Source organism: Pygocentrus nattereri, chromosome 11 (assembly GCF_015220715.1).
Source record: "Pygocentrus nattereri isolate fPygNat1 chromosome 11, fPygNat1.pri, whole genome shotgun sequence".
Taxonomy (NCBI): Eukaryota; Metazoa; Chordata; class Actinopteri; order Characiformes; family Serrasalmidae; genus Pygocentrus; species Pygocentrus nattereri.
The window spans coordinates 35987105-35999969 of NC_051221.1; positions in this window are offsets into that span (position 1 = coordinate 35987105).

Consider the following 12865-nt stretch of genomic DNA (forward strand, 5'->3'; position numbering starts at 1 on the left):
TCCTGTCCATGTGCTCCTTTGTTTTGGTTTAAGTCCTGCCCCCTGTTTGGTAACTCCGCCCCTGATTGTGTTCACCTGTCCCTCATTGTTCCGTGTATTTAAGCGCTGTGTTTGCCGGTCTTTGTTTGATGTCTCGGTCTCTGTTTGCTGGTTATTCCGGTTTTTGTCATGTCTGTCCCCCAGTCTGTCCGTGTTGGCTATATGAACCTGGACTGTCTCGACTATGACCCTGGATTAATAAAAATAAAATAAATAAAATTAATAAAAGTCGCTTACCTCCGCACATGCGTCCGCCTCATCGCTCCCCGTTACACCAATCAGCCATGTCAGACACAGACCTAAAGCCTGCTCATCACACCAGCTATTACCAGAAGTGTAATGTTGGCATTTTCAAATATTTATTGAAAACACAGAAATATTGAAAATAGAGTTTTTAAAAAATCACAGTGACCTAAAGCTCTGTTTTTCATGTAGACAGGAAGCTAAAACCCAGATTAAAAAAAGAAAAACTAAAAGCCTGGTAACCATATAGTTATCAGTTTTAAAATGCAGCTCATTAAGCCAATGCTGCTGGCCGTTGAGCTGCTGTGTCTGCTGAGCTCAGTTTTACATTTACATTTACATTTATGCCGTTTGGCTGACGCTCTTATCCAGAGCGACTTACAATTTGATTGTTTTACACAGGTAGGCAAAGGTAGTGTTAGGAGTCAGGAAGGAATTGAACCCCAGTCTACAGTGTAGAAGGCAGAGGTGTTACCCACTACACTACACCAACCACCCAGGAAACACATCATCCATTACACATCATCCAGGAAAACATCTTCTTAGATTAGGTTAAAGTGAAAAGTTGTCATTTGTTTTTTGAGCATGAACCTGGTCTCCACTATCTGTATTTCCCTTGTTTGCTCATGTGATGTAAAAGATGCAAAAGTCATCAAGCCAACTAACTGATAAATGATTCACTGCCTGCAATTTTTTTACTATTGACATTATCGATGATCTCTGATGATCGTAGCAGCTCGATGTACCATAGCAGCTCTAACACACTGTAAAAAGTGGAACAGGACAGAAGTACTCTGGAGGTCTAAACTGATGTCAATTACTGCTTTTGTTCTGCTTTTGCTTTGCATTGTTTCATTCAACGTGTTTACTGAACTGAATAAAACCAATTTACAGCAGAGCATAATAAGGGGAGCTTACATTCTAAGGATCTTACATAATACTGCATCTTCACATATCGTTCAGTTCAGCAGGAAAAAAGATCTTGCCTTATAGGTTTTACATACTCAAGCCATTTTGCCCGTACCTGGGTAAACATCCATCCATTCATTCACAGTAGGTGGGTCTGATTTTAACCATTTTCTAGTGATAGTCTTTTTTACTAGCTACTAAAAGAACAAGAGCCAATTTCTTATCCTTGCTTTTCCACATCTCTAAAGGAATATTACCCAAATATACAGAATCACATCTGAAAGGAATTTCCTTTCCAAAACTAGCTTCATTTTTTTTGCATCTCCTTCCAGAAGGAAGCATCCTCAAAAGACATGAAAATGGTCAGCATCATATTTCCCACAGTGTCTCCAGCATTGCGTGTCAATACCTGTGTGATAAAAAAAAGCGCATAGATTTTTTCCAAGTAAACTCTCCCCACGTTGCTGAACGAGTTGATTCCCATTGTGTTTGGCATACTCTATGCCACTCATCTTCTGTAATTAACATATTTCCTTTTTCCTATTGCTCTTTGTCATAAATTGTATTTTCAGATTTTGCCTGAGGAAGCCCTTTATATAATCTAGAAATAACTGTTACCCATCTCCGATTTACATGCTGACAAAAATGACCTTACAAATTCCTACTTCATTTCTCTTTAAAGCTTTGTCCAGATTTTGATTAAAGTAGTGTCGGACTTTGAGATATGTGTAAAAGTCACTTTGTTCCAGACTGTATTTTGTCTGTGAAGAATCAAATCTTAAAAAGGTTCCCTTGTCAATAAATGTATAATAACCTGAGAGTCATTTTCACACCCAGGCCCAGAATCTATCATCACATTTGTTTGGGATAAAGTCTATTTCGTATGCGCACCACTTCAAAAGCCTAGATGAGCTCTGTAAGCCACATAACTGTCCTGTCCCAGATTTTCATTGCAGTATTTATCCATGGATTATTCTTATCTATCATTTTATTCCTTAGTTTGCTATCTGCAATCATAGCTGCTATCAGCGGCCCTTGTAACAGGGCTCTCTCTATTTCTATCCATCTTGCTGAGTATTCTTGGGTTACACCAACACACACTAAGGGCCTTAGCTGAGCTGGATAATAATAAATCATATAGACAAGGAAGGTTCAATCCTCCCATTTCCTTAGTAAGCTGCAATGTTTTATATTTAATCCTAGGCTTTTTCCCATGCCACAGAAATCTTGATATTAATTTATTCCATTCATCGAACTGTTGAGTTGGCACTTCCACTGGTAGAGTTTGAAAAAGATAAGGCAGCTTAGCTAAGCTATTCATTTTAACACTTTCAACTCTAGAGTACAGACTCAAATAGGGAATAACATTCCATCTGAACAAATCTGACTTAATCTTAGCAGTTACAGGGCCATAATTAAGCTTGAATAATTCTGAGGTTTCCTTGGCCAAATAAACTCCAAGTTATTTGATTGAATGGGCATCCCAGTTAAATGTATACTTCTTTCTAATATGATTAGTTGGATTGTAACTAAAAGTTATAATTTCCACTGGGAAATACAGAACTGGACCTTAAAACCACTGTTGTACCTGTGACGGAATGTTTATATTGTTTGCACCTTGATGAACGAACCACGTACCTGCATAGTACCTTTAATTCTAACAGTGTACATTGAGAGCAAGCCATGCTCTTCAAGAAAGGATTAAACTGGGTAAAGATTTAGTGGGCTGTAATAGACATACCAGTATGTCATCGGCAAACACAGCTAGTTTATGTTCCCTATGTTTTGTTTCTATGCCTTTAATTTCAGTGTCTTATCCACTGGCTCAATGGTTCAATGAATAGCGCGAAAAGGAGAGGAGACGCAGCACACCCATGTCTTGTACCCCGTTCTAGAATAACCATTGATGTGTGCATGGTCTATCGAACAGTGCCTGGAACTTGTTAATAATTGAACTATGAAATCCAAATCGTGATAACACCTTATATAGAAACTAAAAGAGTTGAATGCTTTTTCCGCATCTAAGCTTATAAGAGCTGCTTATATTTGATATTGGTAGATGTGTCTAATAATATGTAGTGCCCTTCTGATATTGTCCTGTGTTTGTCTTCCTCTGACAAAGCCAGTCTGGTCCAAATGAATTAAATCAGGTAGTATCTTGTAATGGGGAGCGAGGAGGCGGACACATATGTGGAGATAAGCGAGATTTATTAAGGGCAAATCCAGGGTCATAGTCTAAACGGTCCAGGTTCACATAGCCAACACGGATAGATCGGGGGACAGACATGACAGACAAACCAGAATCCAGCAGAACAGGACGAACAGAACATCCAACACAGCAGATAACAACAACAACAACACCACCACCACCACCACCACCACCACCACCACCACCACCACCACCAACACCACCACCAACACCACCACCACCACCACCACCACCACCACCACCACCACCACCACCACCACCACCACCACCACCACCAACACCAACACCAACACCAACACCACCAACACCACCAACACCACCACCCACACCACCAACAAAGAGTCCAATACAAAGCAAAGAAAGCCAACACAAGGGGCAAACACAGGGTTTAAATACAACAGGGCTGACGAGGGACAGGTGGAAACAATTAGGGGCGGAGTCATGAAATGAGGGGGCTGGACCAAAACAAAGGCACATGGGCTAAACCAAAACATGAACACATGGACAGGACTGGGAGGGGCATATCTTTTCAATTCTTTGAGCTAGTATAGAAGTAAATATTTTATAATCAACATTCAATACACTAATAAGTCTATAGTTACTACATTCCAGTTGATCTTCCAGTTGATCCATGTCTATATTTGTATACGCATGTGTATATAATAACCTACATTCATATTACTGCATATCTCACTTTATGTATGTGTTATGTATATATGTATATTATATACTATATATTCAATATGTACATTCCTGTATATAAACATAATACACAGATAGATAGATACATATAACACTGCATATATAACACTGTATATTTTATATTGTATGTCTCATATTTTATATTACATATTTCACATTTCACTTATACACACATGTATATAACAGTTATATTTATGCACTGGTCACTGTTACCACCGCACTTTATGTAAATAATGTTATATATTGCACTTCTGGTTAGATGCTAACTACATTTCATTGGCCCTGTACTTGTACTCTGCACAATGACAATAAAGTTGAATCTAATCTAATCTAATCTAAATCTTTGCCTTTCTTTGGAATTACAGAAATAATCGCTACCCTCCAAAAAGGTGGAATTTCTTTTTTTTTTTGAAGTACCTGATTACAAACCTTCTACAGAGTCAGAGTCAGTTCCTCTTTAAGTGATTTGTACCACTCGGCAGTTGAAGCCATCTGCCCCCGGAGACTTGTTTGTTTTCAATCTAGATATAGCTACTTGCAATTCCTCTTTTGTTATTTCAGCTACCAAATTTCAATTTTGTTCCTCTGTCACAGATGGTAGATTCAAAAAGGTGAGAAATGCATCTGTCTGGAGATCATTATTAGTTTGTGGTTGAAAATATAGTTTTTTGGTAAAAAGTTTCAAAATTCTGATGAATTTCCCCAAGAGTGAGCTCTATTTTTCCAGAATCCAGGTTCCTTATCTTACAAACATTGTTAATTGCTTGTTGTCTTCGTAATTTGTATGATAAAATTTTCATAGCCACTTACTTCATAGTGTGGCTGCTTTAAGAACAACAGCTTTTTTTGTATTTTTGTATATATATCTAGTATCTCCCGCGACCCTGACGGAGAAGCGGCTTAGAAAATGGATGGATGGATGGATCTAGTATCTATCAAGCCGATAATAAATCTCGCTTGTCTCCGCACATGCATCTGGCGCCTCATCGCTCCCCCGCGTCACAGAAAGACCAGCCAACTAAGGAGTAAGCGAGATACTAGCATGTGGCAATTCTGTTGGGACGACACTCCAACTGTTTCCACGCAGCCCAAGTTACCCGCGTTCCAATGCCGCCATGCCAGTAAGAGCGAATCCCCTGGCACTGAGGGAACACGGGCGTCTCGTCGGTCCCATAGGAAGGCGAAGGACCATCCCGTCTTCAGTTTGGACGACGAGCGTTCATGTAAGCACCTTGGCTCTGCCCGTCGAGCAACGCTGCACGGAGGAGTGACCTGCAGCGCAAGATGTGGTCAGACGGAAGGAGCAAGCAGAAAATCCGTACTGTGGTACTCGGCTCATCCTCAAGCGCCACTGCGAGCTGCCTATTGCTTGGGTGAACCTTGGAAACGGCCGAGAGGGTCCTGTTTCTGTTTGTTCCTCCAGGTTGGAGCAGCTGTCCCCAGCCCGAGTTCCTGATCCTGTGGCCGCACCCCGCGGCATTCCTGATCCCAAGGCCGCACCCTATGGCATTCTTGATCCTGTGGCCGCACCCCGTGGCATTCCTGAACCCGTGGCCGTACCCCGCGGCAAGCCCGCACCTCCGGACCTGCCGCCAGTTGCCGCGCCTCCGGACCTGCCACCTGCCTCCATGGACGTTGCTGCAGGCTTGCCTGCTTCCGTTAACGTCGCAGCCCCTCTGTTCCCGCCCATCCTGCCCTCGCCTGTGTCTGTTCCCCGTTGGCCTCCCGTTCCTTCCGTGTCTGCTATTCCCCATCGGTCTCCTGTTCCTCCCGTGTCTGTGGCTCCCCATGGGTCTCCTGTTTCTCCTGTGTCTGTGGCTCCCTGTGGGTCTCCTGTTCCTCCTGTGTATGCTGTTCTCCGTGGGTCTCCTGTTCCTCCTGTGTCTGCCGGTCCCTGTGGGTCTCCTGTTTCTCCTGTGTCTGTGGCTCCCTGTGGGTCTCCTGTTCCTCCTGTGTATGCTGTTCTCCGTGGGTCTCCTGTTCCTCCTGTGTCTGCCGGTCCCCGTGGGTCTCCTGTTCCTCCTGTGTCTGTGGCTCCCTGTGGGCCTCCTGTACCTCCTGTGTCTGCTTCTGTGTCCCTGGGTTTTTCTTTCCCTTTTTTTGCCTTCCTCTGTTCCTGGTTTTGTCTTATTCCCTTCTGTTGTGCCTGTGCCCATTCCTGTTCCTGTGTCTCCTTCGGTTTCTGTTCCGCTTTCTATCTGTGTGTCCATTTTGGTTCCTGTTCCCCTGTCTTTTCTGTGGTCTGTCTTGCGTTCTTGTTTTCCTTGTCCTGTTGTGCCTCCGGTCAACTCTCATTTGGCGTCATTTTGTGGTGTGCCTCCTCGTCCTCCCTCTGTGTTTCGTCCTCTGTTCCTGGTGCTGTGTCTTCTGTTCCTGCTTTTGTGCCCTTGGTTCCTGTTGTTCCCTCTCCTGTCTCAGTGTCTGTGCCTTTGGCTTCCGCTCCCATTTCTGTTCATGTTCCTGTTCCCGTTCCTGCTTCTGTGCCCGTTCCTGTTTCTGTGCCTTCTGGTCCTGTTCCGTGTCCTGTGTTTGCTCCTGTGCCTGTTCCATTCTCTGTTCCTCATGTTCTGTGTTCTGTCCTTGTTTAGTTCTGTCCATTTTTGGTCCCTTATGTCTGTTTGGTTTTGTTCTGGTTTTTGTTCGGCTCACCTCAGAGTGGTGCACCTTTGGGGGGGTTGGGGGGGTACTGTCACAATTGGCTCCTCCCAGTCCTGTCATCATCTTAAGGAAGGTTGAGATTTTCCCGTAGTAGTTCTTCCCCAAAGGATATCATCGAGGGGCATTCATTTTCTGCTTCCTCTGGGATCCCATTTATATTCTGATATTCTCACATCTAGAGCGGCTTCATCTGTTATTTTAGCTTCTAATTGCATTTGTAGTTTTAGCATTTCAGCTAAAATGTCTTCTGTGCTCTGAATTCTTTCCTCTACTTTCTCAATTCTGCTTTCCGCCTCAGCAAGTCTAGTGTTTGTTTTTGTAATCTCCCCTTAATGTCCTCGAGCCATTTTTCATTGTCTTGCCTGAGATCTCTTAATTCTCGATAATTAGAGCCAAATCGACATTGTCATCACCTACGTATGTACAACTCTCACTGACCCGGTCGTCCTCCGGGGAGCCGCTGCGGCTTCGTCTCGCCTCATCACGTATCTCTGTTTGTTGCGTGGCCTGCCTGCTCCTTAACCTAGTGTCCATCTTTACCCCTTTTTGAACACCATTTTAAGTTACTCAGTACAAAATTTGAAGTTTTATGGGGCTTTCAACTGGTGTCAGTTTGGTAGAATCTCCTTTATGTGGCCATCTTTGCTGGTGTCAAATCCGGAAGCCCTGATGAAAATATTTTCACAATAAAAATGAACTAGAGGAAGAAATAAAGGAATGAGGTTTTAAAAGATTGCATGGTATCACACCTCCATTTAACCAACAAGTAAGACATTCAAAGACGCATTTGCTGTAATATAACTGCCCCCCCCGCCACTACACTGTAATTTGTGTTTCACAGGGATTTACACACATATGAAGCGACAACTTCCTCTTTGAAGTGGGCCTGAAATAATCAGGAGCATCTTGGTTTAATTCAATTAGCACAAACCGGCATTAATTCTGGGCTTAAGACTCCTTAAAAGAGCCTTATTGTATATTCACCCAAATACATTCCATATCTGTCTAGTTCAACTCTCAGTCTCCACAACAAACTATGCACACATGTGGAAACATTTTTACAGTACAATTCTGCTCTTATGATTCCTTAATAAAGGCAGGGCTCTTTAAATAAAGACCAGATTGCATTTTCACTCAGCCTTTTGCACAGCTTTGATGAGTAAGATCAAATCTAGCTAACGAGCTTCTCTGGCGTTTTCATGTCTCTCCATGCATTATCTTGTCGACTTGTCCATTTGGATTTGACTGCTCTCTACCTCAGGTCCTTTGCTGTGTTTACTCCATTACTTTGAGTTAAGATGGAGTCAGACATGTAGTGGACTTTTCATTGAAGTCTGTAAAATGAAAATAATTCCTGGCCACTAATCTGTAACAAATCTCTGGCTCTGGAGGATAAAAACATTGAAAAAACATGAAGATAACAACATAGGGTGTTATTGTTTCATGAACATGAGTTTTTCTTATAAGAGAAAAAATTTCATTTTAATGTATGTTAATTCAATGAGACTTTCCTAATTTTATACTTAGCGGTAATTTTAGTAATACTGCTTTATTTGCCATTAAACGCTAACTACCACGAAATTGGCATTTCCAAATAACCTTTTTTTTTTTTTTTAAATGAAAAAAGAAAAAAAAAAGAATTTTGATATGACAGCAATGCTAAACACAGCAGATTCAGTGCAATGACTTAAACCTCTACCCTTCAGCATGTGGGAAGAAGTGGGATTCTGGATGGAATCCAGGTGAGATCTGAGAGGTATTTTTTGTGCTTCCTTTCCAAAACTGGGCCAATACATGTTATTATTGTTGATGTAGTTTCTCTCCCTGTCATACTCACAGATTGGCAGAGGGAGTGGACCCACCCAGCGCCTCGGCTCACTCTGAACAAGGGAACCTCAGTAAGACTGAGCTGAACATTAATCTGGAGAAAAGGAAGCTGGAACGACGTTCAGGCTCTGGCCAGCCCAGGAGAAACACTTCCAATCGGCCCACACCAGGTGGTCTTAACGACCCCGCCCTGCCATTACAGACGCTCAAACACACACACATCCACACACTCCCTGCCCTTGCAGAGACATAATCTACTCCCTCCCACACGTTCTGCCATTACACACGCATCACACCACTATGACTACCATTGCTGCGTTTGTCTTCCTTTTTCTGAAGACATTGTCTCAAACATCAAATGACACGATCTCAGTCTGGAAGATGCAAACATCCAAGAGTGGCTGATTAGAAAAACCAGCCAATTAACATTCACTACTTTGTCACTCAATCAGTCTCTAAAAGTGATTATGTAATCATATAAACACAGTAAAGTTTGCTTTGCGTCAGACCAAATGGGCTACGATGCGGCAGAACACTGAGGGACCTGTCGATTTCCATAGCAAACCCCTCAGACATGCGGCATGTTGTGAGTGACAGCCGTTAATTAACTCGTACTACAGAACTTGAGAAAGCTCAAATAGCGGGGGATAATCCCAAAGAAAACTTGAGTTGGGTGTCCATACAGTGCCAGCCAAGCGAAAAACTTGCTCACACACTTTCCCTGGAAGTGTGTGATTAATAGGAACGAGCGCTGAGTGTCCACCATTTCTGTTGGACAGCGGAGAAGGGGAACATGTGAGGCCAGGCACTGGACTGACCTCATGCCATCCATCTTCTTTTTTTCAATCCTTCAAAGAGAAGCAATACATTTGAGGTAGGATGACTGGTATGAGTAGAAAAATACCTGCACACTAGAGAAACCACAGTCATTTACCTCCAGGTAGGAAAAAAGGGCTCAGGAATTCGAATGACCTCCAGGTCAAAATCAAAAAAGCAAACAGAAGAGTGTACAGCAAATGTACAAGGGGGGGTGGGGGGTGGAGGAAGGGGTGTCAGGAAGTGAAGGAAGTCGTTTACATCAAAGCAGGAAGTTTAAGAGATGGGCAGCACAGACGTGGAGGCTGATGGGATAGCAGAGGCAAACGGCTGGCACTGCAGAAGGACCACACAGCTCTGAGTGAGAGCAGCATGCCTCAACAGCTCTGAGCTCACACCAGGGTAGACGCTGGTTCAGAGGCACCAGAAACAAACCTGAGAAATCTCCAAGTTCAACTGATCTGTCTCAAATCCATGCCAGATGCCTCAGTGCATAAGAACATACTTCCATAATTTTCAGCCTTCATGTCAAGGCAGTGCACGCAAGTGCCTACTGCATACCATCATGAACATATTCGACTGTAACATACCTGGGCTGATTTACAACCTTGCTTAAATGTGTCCAAATAGAAAGGCATGGGGCCTTTTCAGAGTGCAATATTTTTGCCAGGCTGCATAACAATTAAAGGGGCTGCCTTTTTGCATTCAATAAACGCATTTTCTAAATGACAAAAACAGAAGCTCATCTGAAACACTATAAAAGTGAGATTGTCACGATTGGCCCCTCCCAGTCCTGTCCATGTGCATTTGTTTTGGTTTTCAAGTCCTGCCCCTTGTTTGGTTACTCCGCTCCTGATTGTTTTCACCTGTCCCTCGTCTTCCCGGTGTGTAAGCCCTGTGTTTGCCCTTTGGTCTTTGTATTGGTCTGTGTTTACTGTTTGAAGCTCTGTGTTGGTTTGATTCTGTTATTTGTCATGTCTGCCCCCCGATCTATCCGTGTTGGTGCTATGACCCTGGACTGTTACGACCTTGATTTTGGATTTGCCCTCAATAAAAGTCGCTTACCTCCACACATGCGTCCGCTACCTCGCTCTGCATTGCAGAGATCATAAATGACAAAATATGAACATAGTTACATATTACAAGTTAACATCTACAGATTGTATTAGCTATTCACATGATAGCTGCAGATAAAAATTGTTAAGTGGGTTTGAGACAGTCCTTCCTAAAACTGTCACTTCTGAGATTTTATACTCAAAACAAGGAGCAAGCAAGCTGTGTAATGCTTTAAATATCATTGATTCTCTTTTAATACATAAAGAACAAAAAGCTCTATAAGTTGCAGCAAACAGGATAGAAAAGAATGAAAAGGCAAAAGCCTGTGGTGGAGAGAGGTGTACAACCTGTGACTGAAGTTCAAGTTCTAGAGCAGAGGGTGTTAAATCTTATTTGTAATGGACCAGTGTGGTACACAGCAGGAGAACATGATCAACTGCTTCAAGACTGGGCCCAACTAATCAAACAAAGACAATTGGGTGTGCTCCTGCCTGTTTGGAATGAAAACCTGTAGCCACACCGGCACTTTACGGATAAGACTGGACATTCCGGCCTACAGACTACTCCAGAAATCTCCCGCAATGCACTTCTATTTATCCTAGGACTGAACTGAACATGTCAACTTCAAGCCCAGCATGACTAATAATTTATTGGCGCGGCATAAGGGAGAGGATGACCAGTGTATTGTGCTCTCCAGGCCATGTGATTCCTAAAGCAGTGGTCCTGACTAACTCTGTCCTACATTTTTTAGTATTTTTTTAGTACTTCATTGCAGGAGGAGCTTGTTAATTAAGGAGGAGCTTGTTAATAACACTAAGACATATACAGAAATATACATAGCAGGGTACTCCAGGACCACGGTTGGAAATCAGTGACCTACTGGGAGCAAGTATCAAATGTGGCAGTCCTGCATCTTAGGGCTCACAGTATGGAGAAAATTCTAGTACTGTGAAACTATTACATATTGTGCTTCCAGTTGGCAATATATTAAAAAGCACTGTATTGTTGACATCTTACAAACCTACACCTACATCTAAAAATAGCAGAAGGACAGAAAGTATAAGGTGATATTTACCAACTTACAACCACCAATTTTCTACTGGTCTTTTGTGGCACCTTGTTCGACAATGAGAAGTTTCATCATAACTGTCTTACTCTCATCTCAGCAAAGCTTCAGCTCCATAGCCGCTAATCTTGGAACTGTTCGTTAATATCCCCTGTTTCATGTGACTTCTACATGAGCCACAAATAATCACTATTTGAATCAGTACAGATCAACGGCTTTTCACAAAGTGATAGCCTGAACACCTACAGACCCGCAAGCCTATGACAGCCAGTCTGGTATTTTTAGCCTCCGATGTTTTGAGCAGCTCTCAAGTGACCAAACAATGTTTATTCTGAGTGACATGCAAAAGAGGGACAGTAAGGTCATAGTGGAGGGCTCAGGAAACGCACTGCAGTGGGAGAACAGTGGTGCAAGTGAGCAAAAAGCTCAGAGCTGTGCGTAAAGCCCAAACCACTAGCAGCATCCGCAGCTAAACATAGAGCAGCCTCAGCCCAGACGTTGGGGCTGGGAACTGGAGCAACACGCGCTTTTGCTGTGGACTTGCATTAGAGCCAGCTGACCACTGCTGTGGCTCTGGAGCACGGGCTCCCTCTCACTGCAGCTTGCCCTGAAGGGAAAACGTTTCTTTAATGGCTTTAATGTCTTTTAACCTCTCAATCTTCAGGTGCTGAGAGCTAATATTCCTATTTTAATATATAATTCAAATGTAATTACATAATTACACATTTAATTAAATAGTGAGTTCTGCTTTTTGATTTACATTCTGTACTGATAGATTTGAGTCTGCTGATTTATTGGCAAAAAAATAACAAAACAAGAATATATACACACAATACCTTTTTGTTGAATTCAAAAGATTAATATCTGCACTTGGAACAGAATTTCTCTGCACGTTTCAATGAAATAAGGGAGAAATAACTAATAGGGATTCACACTATGCATGTAATAATAATAGTGACTTACTAAGGGTTAAATAAGGCAAGAAGCCACAAGACGTGATGCATTACAATGATTTTATCTTGAGTCTTGGGTTGGCATAGTACCTAAGACCTCCTTACCTGCGATAAAATCACTGTAATGCACTGCCTCAATTGCTTTTATAAATAAGTGGACAACATAAAATATAACAACATACATAGTTATTATAAATTACTATTAGTAATAAGCTTTTATTAGCATTAACCACGATAAACGAATCAGTCGCCAACAAATGTAGTATGCTACTGTTGCCACAGAATTAAAATAGTGGATCCTGCCCCCAAACATGTCTATATAATATGTCATTTGGGATTCAGCCACATATGCAGAATTCCATGCTGACAGACAGTGCACTATTTGGG